Below are 6,000 nucleotides of genomic sequence, written 5' to 3' on the forward strand. Positions count from 1 at the left end.
GATAGTTTAAAATCAGTATGGAAGCATCTTTGTCACATGAGAAAGGTAGCATGAAAAAAGGGCTGGCAGGAGTAGTGACAAGAAAGCAAGAAATGAAGACAGCCAGAGTTCCCAGGCGGTCGCCGATCCGAATACTGACGTTGTTGCTTTTCTTCGGTGGTCGGACGGGAACAGGTCTTTCTTTAATGTAGTTAGTTTTTGGAATTTAGCGCTCCTACAAAACAGTACTCTCTGACGCGTTTCAAGAGCACATCTGTCGATTCGCAGTGTTTCGTTATTTTCAACGAGATCCTAGCACTCTTCCTCCGCGCATTCTTGTTCAAACTGAGTTCATTACTGTAATTTCGCATCTTACGTTTAATACAGTAGTTTAAAATGCTTGTGGAAGCATCTTTGTCGCACCTGAGAGTTTTTCATGAAAAGAGGGCTGGCAGGTGTAGTGACATAAAATTTAAAAGAAGAGAGGGAGCCAACAGCACCCGGTGTTCCCAGGCGGTCACCCATCCAAGTACTAACCGGGCCCGATGTTGCTTAACTTCGGTGATCGGACGAGAACCGGTGTATTCAACATGGTATGGCCGTTGGCGTCCTTGTACAGTAGCCGCACGGCAGAAGAAGGCTTCGCCTCTCCTCCCAACACACGCAATCGCCGTTTTCGGTGGCACATTTGACGCAAAGCACGTCCTTCCACCTCGAAGGCGACGCGCAGTGCGGCGCGCCGCCACGTGGGTCAGACGCACAACACAGCTGCTCGTTGCACCGCCTGTCATTCGTTTGTTCGACAAAGTATCCATCTCTTGTAGCGATGGAAGGTAAATTTTTGTTTACAAATTTGCCGTTGAGCACTGCTACAAAACAATATGCCCTGACGTATTTCACAACATTTCTGTCACTTCATACTGTTTTGTTATTTCCAGAGACTCTTTGGAAGTCTTCCTTGGCGCACTCTTTTCAAACTGAGTTCCTTAATATCGTATCTTACGATAGTTTAAAATCAGTATGGAAGCATCTTTGTCACATGAGAAAGGTAGCATGAAAAAAAGGGCTGGCAGGGGTAGTGACAAGATAGCAAGAAATGAAGACAGAGGGAAGCGTTCTCACCTGCCTGACACTCGTCGCGCTTCCAGATATTTGCGTAATTTGCACGGTTCATTCTCGGCTGTCCCCTTCCGTCCCGACTTGTCCCGACTTTGCTCGACTGCCGCTCGCTGCCGCTCGGGTCGCGGTCCATATGACAGCACAAGTACGAGAAGCATCTGCGAGATGGGCGCGGCCCGAACCGGCGAGTCCGAGGCGCCGTGTGCGGGCGTTCGGAGCTACCAGTGCCGCTCTGTGCTGCGCTGTGCCGTGGAAAGGTGCGAAAACATGCACACAAGACACAGGCTTTTCGGCAAAGTATACATCTCTTGTAGCGACGAAAGGTAAATTTTTGTTTACAAATTTGCCCTTGTGCACTGCTACAAAACAATATGCCCTGACGTTTTTCACAACTTTTCTGTCACTTCATACTGTTTTTATTATTCCAGAGACTCTTTGGAAGTCTTACTTGGCGCACTCTTTTCAAACTGAGTTCCTTAATATCGTATCTTACGATAGTTTAAAATCAGTATGGAAGCATCTTTGTCACATGAGAAAGGTAGCATGAAAAAAGGGCTGGCAGGAGTAGTGACAAGAAAGCAAGAAATGAAGACAGCCAGAGTTCCCAGGCGGTCGCCGATCCGAATACTGACGTTGTTGCTTTTCTTCGGTGGTCGGACGGGAACAGGTCTTTCTTTAATGTAGTTAGTTTTTGGAATTTAGCGCTCCTACAAAACAGTACTCTCTGACGCGTTTCAAGAGCACATCTGTCAATTCGCAGTGTTTCGTTATTTTCAACGAGATCCTAGCACTCTTCCTCCGCGCATTCTTGTTCAAACTGAGTTCATTACTGTAATTTCGCATCTTACGTTTAATACAGTAGTTTAAAATGCTTGTGGAAGCATCTTTGTCGCACCTGAGAGTTTTTCATGAAAAGAGGGCTGGCAGGTGTAGTGACATAAAATTTAAAAGAAGAGAGGGAGCCAACAGCACCCGGTGTTCCCAGGCGGTCACCCATCCAAGTACTAACCGGGCCCGATGTTGCTTAACTTCGGTGATCGGACGAGAACCGGTGTATTCAACATGGTATGGCCGTTGGCGTCCTTGTACAGTAGCCGCACGGCAGAAGAAGGCTTCGCCTCTCCTCCCAACACACGCAATCGCCGTTTTCGGTGGCACATTTGACGCAAAGCACGTCCTTCCACCTCGAAGGCGACGCGCAGTGCGGCGCGCCGCCACGTGGGTCAGACGCACAACACAGCTGCTCGTTGCACCGCCTGTCATTCGTTTGTTCGACAAAGTATCCATCTCTTGTAGCGATGGAAGGTAAATTTTTGTTTACAAATTTGCCGTTGAGCACTGCTACAAAACAATATGCCCTGACGTATTTCACAACATTTCTGTCACTTCAGACTGTTTTGTTATTTCCAGAGACTCTTTGGAAGTCTTCCTTGGCGCACTCTTTTCAAACTGAGTTCCTTAATATCGTATCTTACGATAGTTTAAAATCAGTATGGAAGCATCTTTGTCACATGAGAAAGGTAGCATGAAAAAAGGGCTGGCAGGGGTAGTGACAAGATAGCAAGAAATGAAGACAGAGGGAAGCGTTCTCACCTGCCTGACACTCGTCGCGCTTCCAGATATTTGCGTAATTTGCACGGTTCATTCTCGGCTGTCCCCTTCCGTCCCGACTTGTCCCGACTTTGCTCGACTGCCGCTCGCTGCCGCTCGGGTCGCGGTCCATATGACAGCACAAGTACGAGAAGCACCTGCGAGATGGGCGCGGCCCGAACCGGCGAGTCCGAGGCGCCGTGTGCGGGCGTTCGGAGCTACCAGTGCCGCTCTGTGCTGCGCTGTGCCGTGGAAAGGTGCGAAAACATGCACACAAGACACAGGCTTTTCGGCAAAGTATACATCTCTTGTAGCGACGAAAGGTAAATTTTTGTTTACAAATTTGCCCTTGTGCACTGCTACAAAACAATATGCCCTGACGTTTTTCACAACTTTTCTGTCACTTCATACTGTTTTTATTATTCCAGAGACTCTTTGGAAGTCTTACTTGGCGCACTCTTTTCAAACTGAGTTCCTTAATATCGTATCTTACGATAGTTTAAAATCAGTATGGAAGCATCTTTGTCACATGAGAAAGGTAGCATGAAAAAAGGGCTGGCAGGAGTAGTGACAAGAAAGCAAGAAATGAAGACAGCCAGAGTTCCCAGGCGGTCGCCGATCCGAATACTGACGTTGTTGCTTTTCTTCGGTGGTCGGACGGGAACAGGTCTTTCTTTAATGTAGTTAGTTTTTGGAATTTAGCGCTCCTACAAAACAGTACTCTCTGACGCGTTTCAAGAGCACATCTGTCGATTCGCAGTGTTTCGTTATTTTCAACGAGATCCTAGCACTCTTCCTCCGCGCATTCTTGTTCAAACTGAGTTCATTACTGTAATTTCGCATCTTACGTTTAATACAGTAGTTTAAAATGCTTGTGGAAGCATCTTTGTCGCACCTGAGAGTTTTTCATGAAAAGAGGGCTGGCAGGTGTAGTGACATAAAATTTAAAAGAAGAGAGGGAGCCAACAGCACCCGGTGTTCCCAGGCGGTCACCCATCCAAGTACTAACCGGGCCCGATGTTGCTTAACTTCGGTGATCGGACGAGAACCGGTGTATTCAACATGGTATGGCCGTTGGCGTCCTTGTACAGTAGCCGCACGGCAGAAGAAGGCTTCGCCTCTCCTCCCAACACACGCAATCGCCGTTTTCCGGTGGCACATTTGACGCAAAGCACGTCCTTCCACCTCGAAGGCGACGCGCAGTGCGGCGCGCCGCCACGTGGGTCAGACGCACAACACAGCTGCTCGTTGCACCGCCTGTCATTCGTTTGTTCGACAAAGTATCCATCTCTTGTAGCGATGGAAGGTAAATTTTTGTTTACAAATTTGCCGTTGAGCACTGCTACAAAACAATATGCCCTGACGTATTTCACAACATTTCTGTCACTTCAGACTGTTTTGTTATTTCCAGAGACTCTTTGGAAGTCTTCCTTGGCGCACTCTTTTCAAACTGAGTTCCTTAATATCGTATCTTACGATAGTTTAAAATCAGTATGGAAGCATCTTTGTCACATGAGAAAGGTAGCATGAAAAAAGGGCTGGCAGGGGTAGTGACAAGATAGCAAGAAATGAAGACAGAGGGAAGCGTTCTCACCTGCCTGACACTCGTCGCGCTTCCAGATATTTGCGTAATTTGCACGGTTCATTCTCGGCTGTCCCCTTCCGTCCCGACTTGTCCCGACTTTGCTCGACTGCCGCTCGCTGCCGCTCGGGTCGCGGTCCATATGACAGCACAAGTACGAGAAGCACCTGCGAGATGGGCGCGGCCCGAACCGGCGAGTCCGAGGCGCCGTGTGCGGGCGTTCGGAGCTACCAGTGCCGCTCTGTGCTGCGCTGTGCCGTGGAAAGGTGCGAAAACATGCACACAAGACACAGGCTTTTCGGCAAAGTATACATCTCTTGTAGCGACGAAAGGTAAATTTTTGTTTACAAATTTGCCCTTGTGCACTGCTACAAAACAATATGCCCTGACGTTTTTCACAACTTTTCTGTCACTTCATACTGTTTTTATTATTCCAGAGACTCTTTGGAAGTCTTACTTGGCGCACTCTTTTCAAACTGAGTTCCTTAATATCGTATCTTACGATAGTTTAAAATCAGTATGGAAGCATCTTTGTCACATGAGAAAGGTAGCATGAAAAAAGGGCTGGCAGGAGTAGTGACAAGAAAAGCAAGAAATGAAGACAGCCAGAGTTCCCAGGCGGTCGCCGATCCGAATACTGACGTTGTTGCTTTTCTTCGGTGGTCGGACGGGAACAGGTCTTTCTTTAATGTAGTTAGTTTTTGGAATTTAGCGCTCCTACAAAACAGTACTCTCTGACGCGTTTCAAGAGCACATCTGTCAATTCGCAGTGTTTCGTTATTTTCAACGAGATCCTAGCACTCTTCCTCCGCGCATTCTTGTTCAAACTGAGTTCATTACTGTAATTTCGCATCTTACGTTTAATACAGTAGTTTAAAATGCTTGTGGAAGCATCTTTGTCGCACCTGAGAGTTTTTCATGAAAAGAGGGCTGGCAGGTGTAGTGACATAAAATTTAAAAGAAGAGAGGGAGCCAACAGCACCCGGTGTTCCCAGGCGGTCACCCATCCAAGTACTAACCGGGCCCGATGTTGCTTAACTTCGGTGATCGGACGAGAACCGGTGTATTCAACATGGTATGGCCGTTGGCGTCCTTGTACAGTAGCCGCACGGCAGAAGAAGGCTTCGCCTCTCCTCCCAACACACGCAATCGCCGTTTTCGGTGGCACATTTGACGCAAAGCACGTCCTTCCACCTCGAAGGCGACGCGCAGTGCGGCGCGCCGCCACGTGGGTCAGACGCACAACACAGCTGCTCGTTGCACCGCCTGTCATTCGTTTGTTCGACAAAGTATCCATCTCTTGTAGCGATGGAAGGTAAATTTTTGTTTACAAATTTGCCGTTGAGCACTGCTACAAAACAATATGCCCTGACGTATTTCACAACATTTCTGTCACTTCAGACTGTTTTGTTATTTCCAGAGACTCTTTGGAAGTCTTCCTTGGCGCACTCTTTTCAAACTGAGTTCCTTAATATCGTATCTTACGATAGTTTAAAATCAGTATGGAAGCATCTTTGTCACATGAGAAAGGTAGCATGAAAAAAGGGCTGGCAGGGGTAGTGACAAGATAGCAAGAAATGAAGACAGAGGGAAGCGTTCTCACCTGCCTGACACTCGTCGCGCTTCCAGATATTTGCGTAATTTGCACGGTTCATTCTCGGCTGTCCCCTTCCGTCCCGACTTGTCCCGACTTTGCTCGACTGCCGCTCGCTGCCGCTCGGGTCGCGGTC

At 47.9% G+C, this 6,000-nt stretch overlaps 4 non-coding genes across 4 annotated transcripts; all 4 read right to left on the minus strand.

Moving 5' to 3' along the window:
- Nucleotides 1–467: 467 nt before the first annotated feature.
- On the minus strand, nucleotides 468–586 carry LOC126308451 (5S ribosomal RNA). Its single transcript, XR_007554343.1, has one exon. It is a non-coding gene; the product is annotated as a 5S ribosomal RNA (ribosomal RNA).
- A 1,472-nt stretch (nucleotides 587–2,058) lies between these two features.
- On the minus strand, nucleotides 2,059–2,177 carry LOC126308452 (5S ribosomal RNA). The gene has a single exon (XR_007554344.1). It is a non-coding gene; the product is annotated as a 5S ribosomal RNA (ribosomal RNA).
- A 1,471-nt stretch (nucleotides 2,178–3,648) lies between these two features.
- Nucleotides 3,649–3,767, minus strand: LOC126307669 (5S ribosomal RNA). The gene has a single exon (XR_007553658.1). It is a non-coding gene; the product is annotated as a 5S ribosomal RNA (ribosomal RNA).
- A 1,473-nt stretch (nucleotides 3,768–5,240) lies between these two features.
- On the minus strand, nucleotides 5,241–5,359 carry LOC126307670 (5S ribosomal RNA). The gene has a single exon (XR_007553659.1). It is a non-coding gene; the product is annotated as a 5S ribosomal RNA (ribosomal RNA).
- Nucleotides 5,360–6,000: the final 641 nt, after the last annotated feature.

Source organism: Schistocerca gregaria, unplaced genomic scaffold, assembly GCF_023897955.1.
Source record: "Schistocerca gregaria isolate iqSchGreg1 unplaced genomic scaffold, iqSchGreg1.2 ptg000355l, whole genome shotgun sequence".
NCBI classification, from domain to species: domain Eukaryota; kingdom Metazoa; phylum Arthropoda; class Insecta; order Orthoptera; family Acrididae; genus Schistocerca; species Schistocerca gregaria.